Raw genomic sequence first — 25,803 nt, 5'->3', positions numbered from 1 at the left:
TACTTGTTCACGTAAACTTCCACTGTTTTTTTTTTTTTTTTTTTTTTTTTTTTGTTATTTGCACCACTGACTTGTAGATTGTTATTCACTAGAAGTCCAACTTCCTTTTTGCCGTTTTAATTTTGTTTACAACACCTGTTATGTTTAAATTCTTACCTGGTGTTAAGGGAAGGTTATCTAACCCCTTACCATCAGTGATTAGATTTAAGAAACAAACATTATTGCCATTAGCATTTGGATTTTTGGAAGTATTTTTTGAACTCGGTCCACCAAGGTTGGAGTTTTTTTTCGTGTATAACTGCTTATTAAACTTTTGCAACGATTCTTGATATTGAAGTGCTCTAATGTTTTTTAGAGTATAGCCTGGGTTAGTTACTTAAACTTTTTTACTACTGCTGTTATTTATTTTTGAAAAACGCACATGACGCTTATTGTTTTGTGGAGCATCTACGTGACATAATAATTCAAGTTTAAAACTTGCATTTGCTTTAGGACGTGCAGCAACGTACACACTATGTGTAGGTTTCTTAAAACCGTTTGACATTTTTTTAAAGCTTTGAGACTACAAATAACGATGTTTACAGTAAACGACGAGTCGAGAAACTGTGATCTTGACCGGACTTGTTTTTTAAACTAGCTAAATTTTTTTAAGAAAGAAAAAAAATAACAGCAGAAAGAATTTTTTTAAGCTTAAATTATTACGTTTGTGGGATGTTTTATTTTTTCCCCAACTTTACTTTTTTTGTCTGGAAATAGCGTTTTGGCAAACTCAGGCTGTAGTTTACGGACCTTCTTACAAAATTCTGGGGCCATAAAAACAGGTTTCATTATATCAGCGTTTGTTTTGATTGTTTTACCACTGTTTTGATTTCGAATTATATAAGTATTTGCAGCTAACTGCTTTTTGATTTTCCAAGGACAGCTGTATTTCGGTAAGAGGCCTGCACTCACTTTATTAGTGGGGGAAGAAAGCCGTATTATTCTTTACCATACCATCTGACCGGGTTTGAATGGATTCGGTCGTTGATCTCTATTGTAAATTTGTTTTTTCTTAGCATGTTTTCGTTTTTGTACCTCATTTGCGCGTTTGTAAGCAGTCTCCATTTTTAGTTGGATTTTCCGAACATATTTACAATAATTTGGCTCCTCTTGAACTTTTTCTTTTTTTGAGGGGGGGGGGTTTCATATAACGGGTGTTTAAAAGACCTTCCAAAGAATAGAAATGCTGGGCTGTATCCCGTAGCCGAACAAACTCTGGAATTTATTGCAAATTCAATAAGTTTAATATCTCTCGCCCAATTTTTATGCTTGTTAGCATACATGCCAAGTATTGTTTTTACATCTTTTATCATTTTTTCGCTTTTATTTTTTTTTGGCCTATAAGCGCTAATAAAATGACACCTTGTTTTAAGCAGACTCATTGTTTGTCTCCACAATTTTCCTGAAAATATTGAGTGATTGTTACTAGATATTTGAGAATAAGGTCCAAACTCCGAGAAAAAAGTTAAAAGACAGTCTACCATTGTCTTTGCAGTAAGTTTTTTGACAGGATAAATCTTTACCAATCTTAAAAATCCATCAACAAGGACTAATTTATATTTATATCCTCCTATTTTACTTGGCACTAAGGATTTAAAATTATCGACATAAAGATCTGGTTAGGCCTAACAGCTAATGAAGATTTCATAAACCCATACTTAGTATTAGTATTTTCCTTGTATAAACTACAGGGAACACAAGCTTTGCAAAAATTTTGTACATCGTTACGCATACTTGACCACAAGTAAGCTTTTTGCAACTTTTTTAGCGTTTCTATTTACGATGGATGATTTGATTTTTTAATTATATGAGCCATCACACAGAGAGTTGCACTTAATGAGTTTGGGATCCAAACCATATTTTTAACTTTATTATTTACTTTTAATTTTTTTTGAATTTTATTTTCGTTTATAAAACAATTTCTCTTTAGTCTCTTAAATTTTTGTCTTAGCTTACATGAAACTGACACCTTATCTTTTTTTAAAAAAGCAATGAAGTTTGAAATAAAAGAATCTCCATTTTGATTTTTTCTAAGTTTATTTAAATCTCTGATTTGCGAGAAGTCTGCATAATTATTTTTTCCCTCTTTTTTTTTTTTTACTAACATGCAGTAAGGTAATTCCGATAGCATTTCTTTCTTTTTTTCTAGAGAAAATTTTCTTACTTTGCTCACGACTAAGTTTTTTTCTTCCTTTTCTTTATTTGTTTCTTTAATAGTTTTACTTTCCTATAACTATTATAATCAATGAGTAAAACCTTAAACGTTGGTAGCTCCTGAACGTTTACTACTTTTCCTTCGCTTGTCTTTATCTTTAGAAAACCAGAATCGTTTTTAGCTTCTAACGGTAATAATTCATTAGCCTCGTTGCTCCCCTCAAACTCTGGACCTTCGGTGTGCGAGTTTTTGAGACGAGACAGAAAATCTACGGGATTTGTCTTCCCTTGCTGAAATTTCAGCACAACTGGAAATCTCATTATTCTTGTTAACCACATTTGAACAAGCGCTGGTATATTTATAGATTTTATCAGTGATAAAATCGGTTTATGATTTGTATATACATAAATGACAGGAGCATGAATCAAGTATAATTTGAACTTTTTAAGTGCAATAACTATGGATAAAAGTTCTAGATACGTAGAACTATATTTACTTTGAGTGGGAGATAACTTTTTAGATCCATACGCTACTACTGCTAAACGGCCCTTTTCATCCTTTTGGCAGAGGGTGTACCCAGTAGCCACCGAGCTTCCGTCCACATATAAGTAGAACGGATCATCTAACTTTGGTAGAAGCAATTCAGGATTTTTGTCTAATTCCTCCTTTAGTTTCAATAACGCTTTCTCGTGCTTTTCTTCCCATTTAAATTTTGCATCTCGCTTCAACAAATCTGTAAGCGGTGAAACTATCATAGCCATATTTGGTATCCGAAAGTGAAAAACCTGGAAAAATCCCAAGATTGCTTGAAGCTGTTTTACATTTTTCGGCCTAGTAATTTGCCGCGCCATCTTTAATTTCTCCGGAGTGCATGTTATTCTACCGGGAGTAATAGTATATCCCAGAAATTTTATTTTCTGCGTAAAAAGAACTGCTTTATCCGGGTTAAGGGTAAGTCCTGCATCGCTAATTCTTTTTAACGTTTCTTCAAGAGTTTCAATTAACTTATCAGGTGTTTGACCGCCCACTACTATATCATTATAGAATGAGATGACCTTTGTATAATATAGTTTCTTTAAAACCATTTGCATTAACCTGGCTAAAGCAAATGGGTAATTACATAATTCATAAACTCCTCTAATGAACTGTTATAAAACCTGCATACGGTTGACTTTCTTCATCTAATTCAATCTGAGCGAAAGCATATGATAAATCAAAACATGCATAGAAATTCATCTTCCCTAAGTGAGTTAGGGCTTCCATTATACTTGGTAAACCCACTTTTTTCTTCTCTGTTAGTTCGTTAACTTTTTGACTGTCTAATATGACCTTGAAACTACCATCCTTTTTCTTATGCAAAATTGGGCAGCTTACGTACGGAGTACTCGCCTTTTTTATAATTTATCTTTTTCCATTTCATCTAACACTTTCTCCATAATCTGCCTTTTTTCTATAGACATAGGTCTAAGCCGACAGGAAAAGGGTTTGGGGTTTTTAATATTTATATGATGTTTTATTAAATGTGTTACTCCTGGTTTGTCTGAAAAAACGTTCTTATATTTTTCCAAAATATTTCTCATTTTATTTTTTCTCTGTGGGTCTAAACTAACATTGTATAACATCTTTTTTATAAGCTGACTGGGGGCTTTCTCAATGGCCGCACAAGGGACATTTCTCTCCCCTTTACTTTTATGAGGTTTGTCATACTTGCATACTGCCATCCCTCCGCTCTCAATACACCATCCTCGGAGCGATGTACACAAAACAATCTTTGCCCTCGCCAGGCAATCTCCTCCTGCAATCAAGGGTTTCAGAAGAGAAGATACCACGTGGAACCGTTGCCTAATTTTATGGCCGTAAAATTCAACTTTTACGAGCACACTCTCTAAGGAAGTCGTTGACCCACTCGCTAGACTTAAATACAATGGATTTTTCTTAAACTTCGCCCCTCTCTTTTTCCACAAATTTGCTTCGTTTTCGTCAACAAAGCTCAGTAGGCTGCCAGAGTCGCAAAACAAGAATACCTCTCTATTTAATATTGTTGCTTTTATTAGTGGCTCTGTTTCCCACCCTTGAGATTCCTTTTTTGCTTTTGATGCAATAAAAAAGAATTCTTTCCTTTTTCTGACGCACCATCGTTTCCCTCTTTACAAAGAGTACCGTTATCCCTCATTGCTGTTGACAAACTTTTTGAAGTTCTCTCTCGATCCTCTGGAATTACGAATCTCGTAAGAAACGACTCATCGCTAAAGCGCCATGAATTTTTCGCAAGGTAAAGATCTATCTTTGCTTCTGATAGAAAATCAGCACCAAGCACTAATTCAATAGAAGCGTGAGAAAGAGCATAGAATTTATGCGTAAATTTCCTCCTTTTTATGAAAAAAGTTGACATAACCACAAGACTACAGTTAGCTTCACCTGTAGCTAACAAAATCTTTTCATTTACTTTTTCCGACTTCGCTCCTTTCTCTATCCATTTTTTCGCGGTCTTACTATCAATTAATGAAATAAATGATCCACTGTCCAAGTAACAGTCTTTAATTTGTCCGTAAAATTTCCCAAAAAGATAAGGAGGTGCATTTTTCCCTCTAGCAAGTTTTCTAGGAAATTTATTGACCGTAGCTGCAATATTTTCCCTTTTCCCGTGGTTCTCAACCTTTTTCTTGCTGGGGCAAACATAGCTTTTGTGCCCAAAACCTCTACACGCATGACATTTAATTTCAGCCTTACTTGGTCCCTCCTTTTTACTTTCTCTCTTTTCATTTGTTTGCCTGCTAAAATATGCTGGATTTAATGCTTGCGGCCTAATCGGGGGGACTGACTCAGTGCCTGTCTCTCTACTACTCACTGCAGCCAATTGGATACTTTCTTCCTTCCCTGCGCTATGCTGCTTAGCATAGTTATAATCTTCTAATAAATACGCTTGAATTTTCAAGACGTATTCTTCCAACTCCCTTAAGTTAGCAAATTTCCTATCATGAAGAAATTGTTTATACTTAGGGTGTGCTTTACTTACAATCTTGGCTATCTGTTCTACCTCCTCGACTGGATTTTTCATACGAGAGAAAAGCAATGCCATTTCTCTAATAAATTTTGAGAACGATTCGTCCGGTCTCTGAATTCGTGTCGCCAATTGAGCTTCTATTTCGCTTTCATAATTAAAGCTTAAATATTCCTGCAGTAGACTATGCCTAAATGCAGTAAAATCTGTAAATTTCGACTTGAAATTAAACCATTTACGGGCGTCAGCAACTAAGGCATTTGGAATAACTTTCTCTAGCATTTTATTCATTGTCATATTTTTGCTCTTCGCAAAATCTGTCAATTCATAGAGGAAATCGAATGGATTCTCCGATACATGTTCTGAGAACTTCGGTAACGATAGTTTTATTTCATCCAAACTACTACATTTACAATTTCTGTGCTCATTATTTTCTTGATTCCCCTCTCTAAGCTTACGTATTTCCTCTACTATTTGGTCTATTCCTAGATCAACATCCGAAACTATCCCTAAAGCGGATTTTAACAAGTCTAATTGAATTACGTTCTCCATTTTCCTCCTTCGTCTGTTTCTCGGTTTCATTTAATTTCTATTCCGGACGAGAATTCCCCACTTTTGGAAGAAAAAAAATGATCCTATTCTTATTTCTTAATCATCCAAGTATGAATATCAATTCCGTATAATTAACGATAACAACTAACAACTCTCTAAGAATTTATAAATTACTATCTACGTTTTTACAAAGTACTTGCTCGTAATGTCTAGGGTATTTGGCTTATATCAAAGAATATTAAATGAAATTTCGAGAAATTAAATAGGAAATTAATCGTTTATTTACAAATAAAATACTTTAATTAAAAGGTAGGTTACTAACTTTAACTCAAAACGCCACTCCGCCCTATATGCACTCTATCTTCCTTCTTACCCTTCCCCAATAACTAATAAAAAAAAGTATTTTAATTTAAACTCTAGTAATCCTAATTTTCTTATTAATTAAATTACTTTATATTATAGCAGGGACCTGTGGAAGATACGGTTTACAGAATTAAGTTACTCCTGGACCGTACTCCTTGCTTTTAAAAACAAAACCTTAACTTAAAGGTCACTGTTTAACCTAAACCTGTCTCTGGGACTCCAAATTAAGTTCACAAAAGGATTCTATTTAGCTTAAGCATATAATTATATAAAATAGGTTGATATTAGAAATAAAATGTCAGCCTCTACTCACGGCTCTATCTAAATTTCCTTACACTCAAGGAAATAAAAAAAAAATTGGTTAGCTACTCACTCTAAGACTCTCTTAAATGAAAGTTGCAGTGAAAAATCTCTAATCTATTACAGCACCTAAATATGCTATAATTACATAAGCAAAAATCAAACCCAAACGCATTTGAATTTCAAAATAAATGTTCCTCCACCACTAGGACGGAACCAAAACCTCGAGTCTATACGTGTGTTATTTACCTCCGCCATAGACCCTTAGGAAGCTTATATACTCCCATTCTAAACAAGCAATAGTAATTCAATAACCTCTGTTATAGGCGTAGGATTAAGCATCTAAAAATAACAACTTATTTCCCAACTCCCTATCATTTAAATATTCTATCTAACGGCCAAAGCTCAATTGCTTAAGCTGGCATCTGTAATGTAGTAAAATCACTATTCTATCTACATACAGTAACTAAACTAGAGGGGACTCTCTCCAAACTGCACCATTTACTTCCAGTGCAGCGGACTGGCTGGCCAAAATCCTACATTTAGAAATCCTCAAAACGCAGAGCCCCAAAAATAGGGGAGGCAGCCTTTTTATACGTTTTGGCCTGCTAAAAAAAATAGCAACAAAAATTCTTTAAAAAGTTTTTTAGCGCCAACTTCTAAAATAAAAAATTCCCAATAAGGAAAACTAAAATACAATAAATTTAGCAGCTAGCCTTCTCAACAGGCTTCTAAAAAAAAGTTAGCATAAAAAAAGCAACAATAAAACTAGCTAAACTGTAAATAATATGGTTAATTCTTAAATAATAGGGGATGATGCTGTTATATATATATACATAAATATACAACATAAATTGATTAAATATTTCCTTACACTAATAATAATAAAATAAATGAATAAATATATACCAATAAATTAATATACTCCAGGCCTGGATTTCTAACTTATAACTAAACACAATTATTAAATAGAGCAATATTTAAATTATATCATTTATATTTGAATATAATATCAGCAAGGTCACAAGACGTACCTTGCAATTTATAGTGCGACAAATTATATATACATAAATATACAACATAAATTGATTAAATATTTCCTTACACTAATAATAATAAAATAAATGAATAAATATATACCAATAAATTAATATACTCCAGGCCTGGATTTCTAACTTATAACTAAACACAATTATTAAATAGAGCAATATTTAAATTATATCATTTATATTTGAATATAATATCAGCAAGGTCACAAGACGTACCTTGCACTTTATAGTGCGACAAATTATCTATGAAAGTGACTATATTTGTAACTTAACAACTCTTGAATCACCAGACTGATCTCGATAAAAAATTTCAACATAGATTAGGTTCGGGTCTGGGATGGATTTTATCATTTCACTTTGAAAGAGCAACTTGGAGGAAGGAAGTGTGTATATATATATTGAAAATTACCGATCTTAGTGTCGAACTTATAGTTTTCGGAGTTGGTGAGATGAAGAGTGTCATTTACGATAAAGCTTAAATTCAAATTCAGCACTGCAATTTGGGGGAAGGGGAGGGGAGATACATAAAATGATCAAAAATGACCTATATTAGTGTCAAATCCATAGCTTTTGTGGTTGCTGAGAAAAACAGTAACATTTCCTATGCTGTTTAGATAAAAAAAAAAAAATCAGGCCCGCAACTTGGGGAGGTTGAAGGGGAGATACAGGCCTGTAGCCAGCCCAAAAATGTTGGTTGGGCGGCTGAAGTTAGGGGGGACCTATGCAGCCATAATATAGTTCATTACCATATTATAGTTCATTTGCCAGTCTATCGTGAAAATTTTAAGGGCGCAGCCAAAATTTAGGGGGGCCCGGCTCCTTATACCCCTCTGGATACGGGCCTCGGGAGATATATAAAAACGATTGAAAATAGCCGATATCAGTATCGAATTCATAGATTTCGGGGTCGCTGAGGTGAACAGTGCCACTTTCGATCCCGTTTAAATCCAAATATATCCCCGCAAACTGGGGGTGTAGGAAGATATATAAAAATGATGCAAAATGATCGATATTAGAGTGAATCCAAAGTTTTCAGAGCCACTGAGATGAACAGCGACATTTCCGATATAGTTTAAATCCAAATTCAACGCCAAAACTTTAGGGAGGGGGAAGGGGTGATATATATATATATATATATATATATATATATATATATATATATATATATGTGTGTGTGTGTGTGTGTGTGTGTGTGTGTGTGTGTGTGTATGTATATATATAAATGATCGAAAATGACTGATATTAAAGTCTGTTCCACGCAACCTAATAGGAAACTCCCTTACCCCACCACTTACCACAGCAGAAGGGAAAAGCAAGTTGTTGACCTTCACAGGGAGGGAAGCTTTTGTAATAAATAGAATCGTGTAAACTCTAAATCAGTACGTCAATTCGCTCGCACCTAATGTTGAGACAGCACTGCTGTTCCTTTTAGCTATCAATCCCGAGTAACAAACAATTACTGTTTTTAATTTTTGTCTTCTAGAAAAGTATTGACTATTATTGATGTACTAAAGTTTACCCCTCTGTAAAACATTTTATTGTCTTAACAAATATCGAAAACATTAAATTCAATAAGAGCTCAATCCTAATTTTGTATGAATGTGGAAGTTGATCCATAACACTAATACAGGAACGGAAACAGCAGGGTTTCGAAAATAAAATGTTGATAATAATATTTGGAGGAAAAGAGGCACACATTCAGGTGAATTAAAACGCTATGCAAGCTTTTATTTCACAGCAACTACAGGTCACCGAGTACTATAGAAATAGTAAAGTTTATACGTATAACATAAGTATAAAACGTTTCTTGTATGGGAAATACGCACCAAGTCACCAATTCCTGTTCAAAAGGGTCTAGGTCAAAACCCCCACAGCCAAAACCCCCACACTCAAGAAATGTCAAAACGCCCACACGATCGGTCATAACCCCCAAACAAATGGACAAATCTCCCAAATACACGAACGGTCATAACCCCCACAGCCAAAACCCCCACACTCAAGAAATGTCAAAACGCCCACACGATCGGTCATAACTCCCACACAAATGGACAAACCTCCCAAACGCACGAACGGTCAAAACCCCCACACTCAAGAAATGTCAAAACGCCCACAAAATCGGTCAAAACTCCCACACAAATGGACAAAACAGCCACACATAGCAACGGTCATAATCCCCACATAAATGGACAAAACCCCCACACAAATGGTCAAAACTCCCACATGCAGAAATTGTCACAACTGCCACACAAAAAGACAAAAGCCCCACACAATCGGCCAAATCCCCCACACTCTGAAATGATCGTGATTGTCTTTGTTGGGGCTCTTTATGACGCCCACTTTAGTGTTTCTGTCATTAGAAAACAGTGCAAGAAGAATAGTTGCAACATCAGTTTAAGTGGAATAAAAAATGTTATTAAAAAGTACAAGGGCAAAGCATGCAACCAGGACCACTTCAGAGTGTGGGAGATTTGTCCGACTGTGTGGGGGTTTTGTCCATTTGTGTGGCAGTTGTGACAATTTCTGCATGTGGGAGTTTTGTCCATTTGTGTGGAGGTTTTTTCCATTTATGTGCGGATTGTGGCCGTTGCTATATGTGGCTGTTTTGTCCATTTGTGTGGGAGCTATGGCCGTTGGAGGTTATGACCGAATACCACTGTGGGGGTTTTGGCTGTGGGGGTTATGACCGATCGTGTGGGCGTTTTGACATTTCTTGAGTGTGGGGGTTTTGGCTGTGGGGGTTATGACCGTTCGTGTATTTGGGAGATTTGTCCATTTGTGTGGGGGTTATGACCGTTTGTGTGGGCGTTTTGAAATTTCTTGAGTGTGGGGGTTTTGACCGGTTCCCATTTATTTCCCTTCATATATCTGGAATGCAATCATACACTATTATAACGCTCGGACACAAAATTGCTTTTAGCTTCTTTACATGTAACTGAATATGAATATGGGCATATGGAAGACAAATCGAATCAAGTACTGCCTGTCTGACACATGTTACCCACACCGGCCGCCATCTTGGATCGGCCATATTGGATTCAACTTTCGGTTTTTCAAACGGGAATAGGTGCAAGTGATACATAAAATTCATGACAATTTTCTCGGAAATTCATTGGTGTAGTGAGTCTTACTGTATCTTGTACCGTTTGCAATGTATTGCATGTTAAATGTCAGGTACTTTACTAATATTGAACCAAATAAAAAACTGTGTGTACATGTAATATTTTACGTGATTTATCGTTGGCAAAATATTCTCTAAATGTACATACATACAAACACACAGACGTCAATACGGAAATGGTAGGTCTTCACTCAAATCTGGTCGTATCTGGTTTTACATTAGGCGTTTTGAGGTGATACAATACTCGCTTGTTATAGTATAACATGGAAGTAATAACAATGACACCAACATTTTAGAGTTTGTTTATACTTACAATATTTTTCCAGTTAGAAATTGTTAAGATTTGTCAATATCAAAAACGGAAGCGTGGCTGATATTACTCTGCAATGTATATTCGCGAGGTGCCTGGAGGGATTTAACATGCAATTCCTTTGAAATGATACAAGCTACTTCAAAATTCGCTACACTAGTGAATTTCCGAGAAAACTGTACATGATTTTGATATGTACTTGCACCTTTGCTATTTTAAAAAAAGTTGAATCCAATATGGCTTCCGGGGTCAGAGAAACAGTATTTGATCCCATTTGTTTTGCATATGCCCATATTCATATCCATTTACATCTAAAGAAACTGAAAGCAATTGTGTGCCTGAGAGTTATAGTAGTGTATGATTGAATTCCTGATATATGAAGGCCAATAAGTATGCAAATTACCGGTATGGGCCGTTAAAATTAGTACAATACCCATTGAGCTGCTGACAAGTAAACCTTGCGTTTGGGTGAATCGAGTTGCTGACTGAGACACATATGAGAAAGTAGTACTAAATGTGGTCAGTATTTCAGTGAAGTTGTAGGTGCGAAGCTCCAGGGGTTTAGGAGATACAGCTACCAGAACATCACATGGAAGTACAGAATAGTCTTCATACAGTTGGAGGTAAAAGCTCTTTAAGACCTCTTGTAACGACAAAAGGTGAATAACAAATATATGGGTATATATTAGGACTAGGGGGAAGTCATATAGTAAGGGTATACCTGACGGCGGCCATCTTAAAATCCGCCATTTTGAATTAAGGTTAAGTTTTTAAAATAGGAATAGGGTCATGTGATACATGATTTAAGGCGCAAATTTAATCAGAAGAACAATGGTGACGTTAATTTTGATTTACGCGCAATTGGTAAAAAAGTTACAGGTAAATTAAATATTGTTGCAGCATATGTATTAGTCCTTTACCCCAGCTTGTAAATTTTGTGTTAAGGATAATAATTAAATAAAAAGCAGGTGGATAAATATTAGGTCTATGGCAGCCATGTGCAAATCTGCCATTTTGAATCAGACAAAAGTTTTAAACAAAAGGCATAACATTGACACCTTATTAATACCAAATTTTACCATAACTCCAACGGTACAACCATTTTTGCTTTATCATTAACCAGCACAAAATTAAATGGATCTCTCCTTACGACTACTGCTTTGACGGAATTGTTAACGACAAATGTGTCAAGTGTAACTCGATTGCCTTTGTCAGGTGTGCTCACTGTGAGCAGAGCATTTGTGCAAGTCATGCACTCTTTTCTGAACTACATATTGATTGTACTAATTGAGGACTTTTCTGGAAGAAAGACCCAAGTTCAATTATAACTCAATTCCACTTTGGTCATATTTCCTTAAATTAGCAACTTCTTTATGCGATAACAAATGCTGGTTAATGATAAAGCAAAAATGGTTATACCGTTGAAGTTATGGTAAAATTTGCTATTAATAAGGTGTCAATGTTTTGCGTTTTGTTTAAAACTTTTGTCTGATTCAAAATGGCGGATTTGCACATGGCCGCCATCAAGGCAACTCTTACCATAGACCTAATATTTATCCACCTGCTTTTTATTTAATTATTATCAATAACACAAAATTTACAAGCTGGGGTAAAGGACTAATTCATATGCTGCAACAATATTTAATTTCCCTGTAACTTTTCACCAATTGCGCGTAAATCAAAATTAACGTCACCATTGTTCTTCTGATTAAATTTGCGCCTTAAATCATGTATCACATGACCCTATTCCTATTTTAAAAACTTAACCTTAATTCAAAATGGCGGATTTCAAGATGGCCGCCGTCAGGTATACCCTTACTATAGGACTTCCCCCTAGTCCTAATATATACCCATATATTTGTTATTCACCTTTTGTCGTTACAAGAGGTCTTAAAGAGCTTTTACCTCCAACTGTATGAAGACTATTCTGTACTTCCATGTGATGTTCTGGTAGCTGTATCTCCTAAACCCCTGGAGCTTCGCACCTACAACTTCACTGAAATACTGACCACATTTAGTACTACTTTCTCATATGTGTCTCAGTCAGCAACTCGATTCACCCAAACGTAAGGTTTACTTGTGAGAACTTTGCATTTGAATCAATTTTACTCAAGTACCGAGGAGACACTTCGCGAATGTACCTTGTAAGAAGTAGAAAGAAATGAAAGATTTGTTAAAAAGAATTGAAAAGTTCGCTTTCGTCAAATTACACTGGTCAACAAATTTTCACTTCTTATCTTTTACAGAAACGAAAGTAGCCAATCTTTATAGACTTCGAGGCGCTGAACACGAATATCACACTGAAAATTAGCTGGTAGCTCAGGGTTGCCAGTAAATGTAGAATTTACGTTAAAAAAAACCGTTTTTCACATTTGTTTTGTTAGGTTTTACACAGGAACGTATAATTTATCGTTGCGGAATGTGTTATACCTCTTTCTATTCGTCGATTACCGTACTTTCTGAAAATTTAACAATCGTTTCGGTAACCGGTACCGTTGGGAAATTATATACCTATATACTCGAAAATATCCCTTTTTTAGAGAAAAATCCGATTTTTTATTTTTTTACTGGCAACCCTGCAGTAGTAAAATTATAATTTATATTTAAAAGTAACCTGTGAATATCGGGAATGTTTTCTGCAAATGTCGTCATGATCGAAGCGAGTCGAACTGTGAAAAAAAAATATTATCCCTTCTACCGAAATGCCGAAATTTTCCCTACCTTTACAACATGTAATGTATATACCTAAAGAACGTACCTAGAAAATGACATATATATATATACAGGGTATCCGGTGAGGAAATGCAAAGATTTTGGGAGGTGATAGGGGAGGTCATTCTAAGCCAAAATGCCTATATGAACATAGGGTCTAATCCTTTTCGTTTCGGAGATAGGGGGGAAAGTAAGTTTTTGCCGCTTGCACTTCTCAAGATCCGTGTGGAAGCTTATAGAACACCCTGTGGTTGGTTTTACGTTAAGTATTATACCTCGTTTTAAAGCTATTGAAACAGGCTTTCAGACGGTATACAGTTTATCCACGTACTGCATACAAGAGGGAAATAATGGATGGAACATTTTCGAATTGTGCTATAAAATTCCCTTTTTCAAACAATGTTTCGCCATTCTTGGGTGGAAACACTGGCAATAGAATAGCAGGATCTAATTGGGGGAAGACAATGCTGTATACCATAAACCCAGGTGAAATGACAATTTAGTGTCTTCATTAGAAAGCAGAGAACATTTCGTACTAATCACTCTATTACAAGATTCGAATTTGCTATAGCTTATAGTGGTTACGAATGTTAATAAACGCGTGTTTAAGCAAAAGTGGGAATACAATTCTATTCTCTAACATCAACAGCTCTACATTTCTATCCAAGAACAATGTTATAATCGTGTGAACAACAGATGGCAGCAGCAAAGTCCATGTGAAGTAATGAAATGAAGTACTCGTACAGTTGTCGAAGGCGGTAAATAATTATTTCCAGTGCACGCAAACATTCTGATCGTCTCACGTACACGCAACAGAGACGTTGCGACGGTTCGGCCCAAAGTCCTGGAAATGTTTTGGCATACCTTCTATTATAAGCTGCGTACCGCAACTCACCAGCTTGAAAGTTCCCTTTGCATTTTGTGTCGTGGATTCATGTGATAGCTGGAGTGTCGAGACCGTTAGTAAGTGTAGTACAGTGCGTGTTTGTAGACCGTGAACGAAATTGGTGTGGTGACTGTGAAGACGGTGTAGTACTAGAATGCGGTTGCAATACACACACGCGGAATATGCAGATATGATGTATGTCTAAGGGTTTCGTAATTGTAATGCCAAAGGTGCTGTGGATGAATACCAGCGTAGATTTCCTGGCCGCAGAGTCCCTAATGCACGCGTCTTCACAAAGTGTATACTACACTGCGTGAAACTGGTGAGCTTCCCAGCGTGAACTTAACGTCGGAATGACCTTCAAAATACACCCCTGAGCAAGAAGACAACGTTATTGAGGCTGCAACGCAACGTCCAACAACCAGCGATAGGAGACTTGCTACTCAACATCAACTTCCACGTACATATGTACATGATGTGCTTCGAGGAGAGGGGCTGTATCCGTTCCACATTCAAAGAGTGCAACATCTCCATCCAGGAGACAGGAAACTACGTGTTGCTTTTTCTCAATGGGTACAGGAGCATCCGAATGTTTTGCCATTCATTTTGTTCACTGATGAGGCCACTTTCACAAGGAATGGGATAAACAACACCCGCAACTGGCTGTAACATGCTTGGCTTCTAGTGAATTCTATAAATTCAACGGAGGCCAGCACACGGATTATTATTAGATATCGTGGGAAGTATAATACTAATTTTAAAGCAACAATTTTATTAACATGAAAAAAATATATGCTTTTTATACACGTTAAACAAGTAGTGAAAATGTAACGAAGAAAAACAAGTAATATAAATATGCAATATCAAAATAGTAATTTAAATAAGGTACCCTTTATATAATCTAAACCATAATTTTCGTGTAGACTCAAGACTAATAACAAGTTTAATAATTTTAAATGTGAGCACAAATGATTAGTTTGCATATGGCCTCGTGGCAGGTTAAATTTAGAAGGTTAATATTGACCAAAATATATATATCCATGAGACCTTAATATGCCGGGATGATACCTAAAGACTTCCTTTTCCATTTACACATAATCTAAATAAAATTTGAAGAATTACATATTTATAGATTAAGTCCGTTAGATAGAAGTATATTATTTATGTCTATACTCCTTACCTGCGAAATCCAAAGTGAGGCAAATTCGTAACGGCCCGGTTTAGTTCTCGACCTGGTACCGAAATTGCCCACCAGATGGTAGCTCACTTCAGACATAGGCCTGTCAATTATAGACTATCTCTCCCTCTATGTAGTTTTCATCCTTTGCGCTCTTACAAATGTTCTTATACAAAATACATACAAAAATACATTTATTGGGACTATTATGTTACATGGCATCGTTGGAGTTACGAAAATCCGAGAGCAATCACTGTTAAACAATATCAGGAACGATTTTCTGTCAACGTTTGGGCGGGGACTCTTTGTGATCAGATAATCGGTCCGTTTGTGTTGCCCCAGCGTTTGACTGGTGACTATTATTTGCATTTCCTGCGCCACGAATTGCCGGTACTTCTGGAAGATGTAAATTTGGAAACTCGGGTGTCTATGTTCTTCCAGTACGATGGGGCTCCCTCCCATGCCACCCGACGTGTATGTCACTATCTTGACTCCAAGTATCCTAATCGTTGGATAGGTCGCGGAGGACGCAGGTCGCTGATTCACTGGCCACCCCGCTCCCCTGATCTTACACCTTTGGATTTTTGCTTGTGGGGGTGGTTGAAGGACATTGTGTACAGACGGAGGGCCAACTCACGAGAAGACTTACTCCAGAATATTCAACAGGCATTCAATACCGTCAAAGAGCGACGAGCAGACATCCATCGGGCAACAATGCATGTCCTGAGGAGCACTGCAAAGTGCATTCAGCAGGAAGGTGATATCTTTGAAAATGTGCTGCACGCTTCAAATAATAATGTTGAAGATGAACGCTAGTAGTGTTACGTCTGGGTCTGCCCTCGTGCGTGCCATTGTATTCAACTACATTCCTATTGTTCTCTAATTAATGTACTTTTCGACGATTATTAAACTCATAAGTATTACAATGGTATTAGTCCACGTGATTATAGATTGACTCTTGTAAGGTCCCACAATTCTTCGAATAATACAGTAATACCAATAAGAATCCAATAAGGGACATAATTACTGTATAAGTGTTCAATCAACACAATTCTTTGGTTTCAGTAGAAGTCTTTCTTTTATGATTAAATTCTCTCGTAAGCAGTTTTCTCTGCTTTCTAATGAAGACACTAAATTGGCAGTTCACCTGGGTTTGTGGTATACAGCATCGTTTCCCCCTAATTAGATCCTGCTACTCTATTGCCAGTGTTTCCACCCAAGAATGGCGAAACATTGTTTGAAAAAGGGAATTTTATAGCACAATTCGAAAATGTTCCCCCCACCCCCATTATTTCCCTCTTGTACGGAGTACGTGGGTAAACTGTATACCATCTGAAAGCCTGATTCAGTAGCTTTAAAACTTAACGTAAAACCAACCACAGGGTGTTCTATAAGCTTTCACACGGATCTTGAGAAGTGCAAGCGGCAAAATCTTACTTTCCCCCTATCTCCGAAACGAAGAGGATTAGACCCTATGTTCATATAGGCATTTTGGCTTAGAATGACCTCCCCTATCACCTCCCAAAATCTTTGAATTTCCTCACCGGACATATACGTATATATACACCGTGTAACGTGGGTTCCTATCACCACGGCATGGCTCGTCCTCAGGTTGCGGATCGAGGAGGAGTCTTCTAGATATAGAGGTTAGCTGCGAATATACTGAATAAGCAGTCACGGACAGCCGACTAGGAGTGGTCCTCCAGCTTGGGGATTTGGGTAGGGCTAACAACCTCATCCTGAAAAAAAAAAAAAACACTTGTTCAGAAATATTCACAAAAACCTCGGACAAGGACTGATAACTTGGCACGACCTCAGCAAAAGAAAATGGACATGAGATTTGGAACATGGAATATTAGGAGTCTTTATAGGGCAGGCGCGTTAAAATCCGTAACGAGAGAGTTAGAGAAATACAGGATGTACGTAGTAGGAGTTCAGGAAGTTAGGTGGGAAGGAACTGGATCTGTGAATTCCGGAAATTTTACGTTCTTTTACGGGGAAGGAAATAAAAATCACCAGTTAGGAACAGGGTTTTTCGTTCATAAACGTGTATCAGCAGCAATTAAACGGTTTGAATTTGTTACTGACAGACTTTCTTTTATTACTCTTAAGGGACGGTGGTGTGATATTATTGTTTTAAATGTACATGCCCCAACTGAAGATAAGGATGACGATATAAAAGACAGTTTTTACGAAGAAGTGGAACGGATATTTGACCAACTCCCGCGATATCATATGAAAATTCTATTAGGGGATTTCAATGCGAAGGTAGGACGAGAGGATATTTTCAAACCGATCATAGGGAACGAAAGTCTGCATAAGGAAAGTAATGACAACAGTGTTAGACTCGTGAACTTTGCAACATCCAAAAACCTAATCGTGAAGAGTACAAAATTCCCACATCGCGACGTTCATAAATATACTTCGACATCACCAGACGGGAAAACACATAATCAAATTGATCACGTTTTAGTAGATAGAAGAAGGCAATCTAGCATAATTGATGTCCGGTTGTTTAGAGGGGCTGATTGTGACACTGACAACTACCTGGCAGCAGCGATAATACGAGAGAGGTTATCGTTGAATAAAGGTAATATTCATTGTCCGAAAACGGGGAGATTCAATTTAAAGAAATTAGAAGAGAGCCAGGTAAGAGAGAAATACCAGATTGAAGTTTCGAATAAATTCTCGGCTATAGAAGATTCGGAGTGCACTAGTGTTGAGGATACCTGGATTGAAATTAGAGATAGCATTAAACTTTCAGCAAAAGAAGAATTGGGACACGCGGAAATACGTAGGAACAAACCATGGTTCGACCAGGAATGCATAAAACTAGCAGAGAAGAGAAAATTAAGGAACTTGAAAATAATAGTAAAAATAAAAACATCTGGGACATGTATAAGGGAATCAACGAATTTAAGAAAGGCTATCAACCTCGTGCTTATATATTAAAGAAATCTGACGGTACAGTTCTCACTGACACGGATAGCATCTTAAATAGATGGAAATATTTCTTTGACGATTTGCTTAATACGCAACCAAAAGCTAGTGTGCGTGGAGGAAAGGAGATACACACCGCAGAACCATATATCCCAGAATCCAACCGAATAGAAGTAGAAACCACTATAAATAAATGAAAGAAACACAAATCTCAGGGTGTAGATGAAATTCCAGCTAAGTTAATTTTAGCTGGAGGCGAAAAATTGTGGAACAAGATACTCAAACTCATTCTCCTTATCTGGAACAAGGAAGAATTGCCACAACAGTGGAAAGAATCAATCATCGTTCCAATTCACAACAAAGGCGACAAAACTGACTGTAATAATTATCGAGGCATTTCTCTTCTGTCAACATCCTATAAAATACTTTCAAATATTCTATTAGCAACACTGACCCCATACGCAGATGAAATTATTGGAGATTATCAGTGCGGATTTAGACGAAATCGATAAATTATCGACCAAATATTTACCATTCGCCAAATACTCGAAAAAATGTGGGAATACAATACCCCGGTACATCAACTATTTATTGATTTTAGAAAGGCGTACGACTCGGTCAGGAGAAAAACATTATACAACGTTCTTACAGAACTTGGAATATCGAGAAAGCTAATTAGATTAATTAAGATATGTTTAAATGAATCCCAAAGTAAAGTCCAGGTACGAAAATTTTTGTCCACGAGCTTTCACGAAAAGAATGGCATGAAACAAGGAGATGCGTTGTCGCCATTATTATTTAACTTCGTTCTGGAATACGCTATAAGGAAAATCAAAGATAGCAACCAGGGCCTAGAGTTGAATGGTATTCACCAGGTTATGGCATATGCTGATGATGTAAATTTAATAGGGGATGATAGGAGAACAATAGAAAGAAATGCAGAGATCTTATTAAACGCTTGCAGGGACATGGGTTTACAAGTAAATGCAGAGAAAATTAAATACATGGAAGTGCGTCGGGACCGTAATACAGCAAATTATGGATGCGTTAAAATATTAAATAATACTTTTGATAAAGTGGACACTTTCAAATATCTAGGATCAATATTAACAGAGGAAAATCATATTCACGAAGAAATTAAATGTCGACTAAAAGCAGGGAATTCGTGTTACTATTCGGTTCAAAATCTCTTGTCGTCGTGAATTCTGTCGAGGAATTTGAAGTTTAAAATATACAAAACGATAATCATCCCTGTTGTTCTGTACGGTTGCGAAACATGGTCGCTTACTCTGAAGAAGGGGAAAACATAGACTGAAAGTATTTGAGAACAAGATCCTGAGACGAATATTCGGACCCAAGAGGAACGGGAATGGGGAATGGCGGAAAGTTCATAACGAGGAACTACATAATTCATATGGTTTACCCAACATTGTTAGGGTTGTCAAGTCTAGGAGGCTCGGGTGGGCAGATCATGTAGCTAGAATGGAAGAAAGTAGAAACGCTTTCAAAGTCTTGACTGGAAGACCAATCGGAAAACGACCATTAGGAGGACCTAGGCGCAGATGGGAGGACAATATTAAGATGGATCTCGCAGAGATTGGAATACAAAGTAGAAACTGGATGCAATTAGCTAAGGATAGAAGTCAGTGCAGAGCTTTTGTGAACGCGGCATTGAACCTCCGGGTCCCATTGGCCATAGAGTTATATATATATATATATATATATATATATATATATATATATATATATATATATATATATATATATATATATCCCAAGTGACGACATAAAAACAAATGGTTGTTAGAGTGCGAAACTGAGCCAGGTATATAAATGCTATATTTGTGGTACAGTCCGCAGCATAAAACCTGCAACATGTGCATGTAAGTTTATAGTGAAACTACACCTGACAGCGCAGGGATTCAACAAATGTCTAATTGGCACGAATCACGCAAGGAGAAACCTCGGTGTCCTCCCTGCGCACTTATTTTGGAGCAAAAGACTTCGTCGTTTCACAATAAACTTATATGCTCATGTTGCAGGTTTTTTGCTGCAGACTGTACATAGTTGCAAATATCAATTAGGTGTAACAAGTACCTAAAACTATAGGTAGCTGAAGTACATACTTAGCACATGAGTACAAAGGTAGCTGAGACACCTAAAAAGTAGCTGGGACACCTAAATGGCACATGCCTAGCACATCCTTTGCTGTTAGGGTCGTTGTGTTAGTAGACGTGAAAATCTCATTTCTTATTCCTGAAAACTTTTACAGGTAAGTGTTTTACAACCTGTATTTTCCTATTGAAATGTAATAGAACAACAATTCTTTGTTTACTATGACGTTGGATATACAGAATGGTAGTTTGATAAGCGCCATTATCCCATACGCCTTTGAATGCGTTTAACAGCTCTTTCGTTTTCAATTTGGCATAGAGGGCAATATGGAATACCCGCAAGAAAAGCATGGTATTCCGTATGGTATTCCGATTACAAAAGTATCTATCGATATTGGGCAATTAAACACACATTTATGATGACAACAATGCTACGCGTATTTTTTATTACAGCAAATTTTCTGATACAAGGGGTGAGCTTGGGTCCAGCGTTCATCAGGTTTAATGTGAGCACACAATGGCTGTGCCGATCCAGAAGCAGAGTATTATATTTGTGACTCTCGCAAGTAATCACATTCAGTTATGGCTTGGTATTAAGATTTTTCATATATTGTCACTGTATTCATTGTATGTTCAACAGAAACTCATTTCTTTTCTACATAGCATTTGTGTTCCATATTACCCTCCAAAGTGGTTTCTTTATAAAATAATAAGTTTTGCCCACCTCTGTACCGAAACTTTTTTTCTTTACCATGATACGCATAAATAAAACCAAATATGTAAGGCGTATATTCGTTTTTCTTTCTGTTTCAATATGTAATTCTTAACTGAGTTACCAGCGAAACAAAAATGGTATTCCATAATACCCCAAACTTTCACTATTATAAGCCCACTTCGTTATAATAATAATAATAATAATAATAATAATAATAATAATAATAATAATAATAATAATAATAATAATAATTCTGTAGTTTTTTAGGGGGGGGATTGCTCAGACGCGCCTCTTCGGTTTCGGCACCTGAAGATTTAAACCGAAACGGGCTATCATCATTGCAATCTTGTCTTCCTTCTTTATTCCATCATTCATTTTCCTTTTTTTTTTTTTTTTAGAGCGGGGACAAGGACAAGGACAAGGACAAGGACGAGGGCGAACCACAACACATTGAACAGACAAAACAATCAAAACAAAACAAAATAAAATAAAATTTAAAGAAAAAAAAACAGCAAATCCTTACTACTAACTACTATTCTCTAATGATTATTTGTCTTCTTTAACTAATCAAACTAATCTACTCTACATTCTGTCTCAAGTCGAGCTTAACGTTGATCCTATCATAAATATCATCATTCATTGCTTTTTCCCTATACTTAGCTCATCCATGTGGTATTCCCTCTTCTTCTTTGTTTCATTTCGTTCAGGTTTTCCCTGTATGATTAGGTTTATCACCTTTGTATATAATTTGATTCTCTCCTGTATGTTTTTTATTAATTTACCACATTCTCCTACAAAATCACTAAACACACACTTCACTTATCACTATTAAGCACTGTCCACACTGGTATTTATAATATTACACTCATACACTATCACACTCCTGTGTGGAAACACAGTAATTCCACCACACACACTACACTTGTTCCGTTCATTTTGTGCATTCTTCGTTAAATCTTGTCTGTCTCATGTAAGATGATTTTGTTTTTGATATATGTTCCTCGGTTGTTTTACGTATGTCCACGGTCCCCAATACAACGGCTTGGGGTTCAGGACCCACTCGGAGCACTTAGTGCGGGCCCTGGTCAGTTGTGTCCCACCGCCGTGTGCACCGGAACCGAAAGCGGCGCGTACGCAACAAGATCGCGGACGGTCACTGTTTTCTTTTACCCGAGTTCATTTGTCCCATTTCTTAATTCTATGAGATATTAATGTGCTGTATGTTAGAATGCACGATGACCCACCACCGAAAAACGAAATTCACTCAGGCCCGACGCATCCGGAGTTCCAATCCGGTCTGTCCGGGGATGTGTCGAGCTCACTTTTGCTCCCGCGCTTCCTTCCGGGGCATGCGGAATACCAGGAATCCTGGAGGAGACCTCCGGTCCGAAAGGAACGCCCCATACACACGTTCACACATTCAAACTAATTCATTTATATATCTGTTAATTTCTTATTGGTTTCTGTTTGCTAGATTCCTTTCTTCATATTGTTTTTTTGCTGCGTTCGGAAAATTCAGCCGTAATTCTATTCAGCACTTTAAAGTCTTCCTCTTCGCTAATAATATCCTCTAATCTTCCTGTTCTTATATTGTTCCTCTCGTTCATTCGGTCTTCTAGTAGGGGACACCACATTACATAGTGTTCCGGAGTTCCAAACTCACCACAACCACAGTTCCCTTCTTCTTTTAAGCCAAACCTTTGAAAATATTGGCCATAGGGTCCATGTCCCGTGAGGAAGTGGACAAGGCCTGCAGATGGTTCAAAATGGTTCCATTTTAGTCTTTCACTTATGTTTGGGATTAATTTATGTGTTCTTCTTGCAGGGGCGGATCCAGGACCGACTTCTGGGGGGGGCGGTGGGTTGTCATAATGCTACTTTTAAGGACTCCAAATTCTGGGATGGATTTTATTTATATATATAAAAAAAGAAAGTTTCCTTTTCTGGGGGGGGGCGATCGCCCCGATCGCCCCCCTGGATCCGCCCCTGTCTTCTTGCCTTCTCTGAGTTATTCCAGTCTTGTTGCCACTTTTCTAATATTACTTGCTCTATGTCTTGTATGTTATCTATTTCTTTCCCTATTAGGTCCTGTACCCTACTTTTGTTTCCTTTTTTAAACCAATACATTGCCGCCCGTTGGATTATTAATAAATGCATTGGTTTTAACCCCACAATACAGCTAGTGCATTATGGGGAGTAGTACCAAATGCCCCGTTTAGTCTGATCATTATATTTCTTTGGGGTCTTTCTATTTTCAGTTTTAGTGCATTGTTTTCTAACAGCCTGTGAGCCCAAACGCTGGCAGCATAATTCATAGTTGCCCCTAAAATTGAGTCGTGGTATATTTTTATTATTTTTCGTGGAAGCTTATATTTATTACTTGCTATATTTATTAGTTTATTGGTAACTTTCTGTCCTTTATCACTAATGTAATTTATGTGATGCCCAAAATTTAGTTTATCATCTACCTGAATGCCAAGATATTTGAATTCGCTTACTCTTTTTATTTTTTCTTCTCCTATTTTGATGGTTGGATCCCTTACCAGTTTTGTTCCGAAAATCATATATTTGGTTTTTTTCTTGGATAATTTTAGTTTACTTTCTGAACTCCAATTTTGCAATATTCTTATTATTTCTTTTGAGTTTTCTTCTATTTCCCTTCTTGTGTTTGCTAATGTTATTACTGCTAGGTCATCTACAAAGGCTATTACTCTATCTACGCATTTATTTTTGTTTAATGCTTCCAGGCATGGCTGGAATTCAATGTCCCACATCAATGGACCTAGAATAGATCCCAGTGGGCATCCTTTTTGTGTATTAATATCTCCATTATCCATATATATCTCCATATATATTAATATCCATATATATATGGAGATATATATTAATATCTCCATATATATCTCCATTCTCTTTTTTATTATTATTTTTCTGTCTTGAAAATAATCTTTTATTGTGTTCACTAGGTATTCTGGTATTTTTAGCTCTTTTAGTCTTCGTACCAGCGTGGGGATCCACAGATTGTCGGAAGCCCCTTCTATATCTACAAACAAGGTTAATACGTACTTTTTTGCACTCCTGCGATCCAAAATGTTATCCACAAAAGCATTTAGAGCGTCCTCGGTTGATTTGCCCCTCCTAAAGCCGTATTGCAAGTTATCTCCTTCAATATTCCTATATTTGTGTAATCTGGAAACTATTGTTTTTTCATAAATTTTGGAAATATTACGGAGGAGGCATATTGGTCTGTAGGAGCTTACATCTGTTGGGTCTCTGTCTTCACTTTTCATTAATATTATTAATTTTGATTCCTTCCAAGAAAGCGGAAATTTCCTCTTCCTTAGTAGAGTATTGCATAATTTAGTTAAATAAGGTATCCATATTTATTTGTTCTTTTTATAAATTTCATTTTTTATTCCGTCTAATCCAGGGGCTTTTCCTGATTTCAATTTTTTTATTATTTGTTCGATTTCCTCATTTGTTACTAGGTCAATTTGGTCTTCATGTTCTTTTCTGATAATTTGGTTATAGTCTTCTCTTAGTTTCCGTTGTTGGTCTGTTTCTTCCGTCGTAGTCATCAATTTGTGGTAAGCACAGGTTTTTCTCGAAAAGTTCCCAATCTATTTTTCGTATGTTATAATTCTCACCTTTTGTTCCAAGTGTAGTATCTTCTATGTTAAATGTTATTACTTCATGGTCGCTTGTTGTTACATTGTCTTGAACTGTCCAGTTCACTATTTGTTCCTCTAATTGAATAGTACTTATAGTAACATCAATGAAGGACTTTCCTCTCGGGCCTGCGAATGTTGGTCTGTTGCCTTTATTTATAACCCTTAAACCATTTTGTAGAACAAAATCTTCCAGGATTTCGCCTTCGTCATCTGTTATCGGTGAGCCCCACATGCTTGATTTTGCGTTTGTATCTATTGTAATAATAAAATTAGTCCTTTGATTTTGCCAAATTATTGTTTGTATTTTCTGTATGAAATTCTGAATATTTAAACTGTATTGAAAGTAAGAATTTATCAGCCAAAAGGATTTGTTACCGAAGGTTACCTCCGTGCATACTGTCCATTCATCACAATATTGCGCAATTTTTAGTACTTCAATGTTTTTATTCATGATTACCGTTATTGCTTTCGGATCGTTTCCTTCCTTTATTATTCTTGCTGTCGGCGGAAATGCTATTAATTTGCTCTTGACAGAGTATGGTTCCTGTATGTTTACTATGTCTATTTCGTTGATTTCAACAAATCTTCTTAATTCCATCGTGGCAATTTTTGACCTTTGGGCGTTGTTTTGCACTATTTTTAATTTTGTAAATTTATTATGCATATTTAGTATGGACCAATGCCTCCTTGCCGGACTTGCT

At 36.6% G+C, this 25,803-nt stretch overlaps 1 protein-coding gene across 1 annotated transcript in view; it reads right to left on the bottom strand.

Annotated features, from left to right (window-relative positions):
• The window catches only part of Grd (gamma-aminobutyric acid type A receptor subunit Grd), a 1,945,208-nt gene that overhangs the window by 1,059,048 nt on the left and 860,357 nt on the right, over positions 1–25,803 (bottom strand). The gene's annotated exons all lie outside the window — the stretch shown is intronic.

This window comes from Thermobia domestica, chromosome 3 (genome assembly GCF_964235325.1).
Source record: "Thermobia domestica chromosome 3, izTheDome1.hap1.1, whole genome shotgun sequence".
Lineage (NCBI taxonomy): Eukaryota > Metazoa > Arthropoda > Insecta > Zygentoma > Lepismatidae > Thermobia > Thermobia domestica.
Note: the sequence above shows the minus strand (reverse complement) of the source record. Positions and strands in the feature narration are given on the sequence as shown.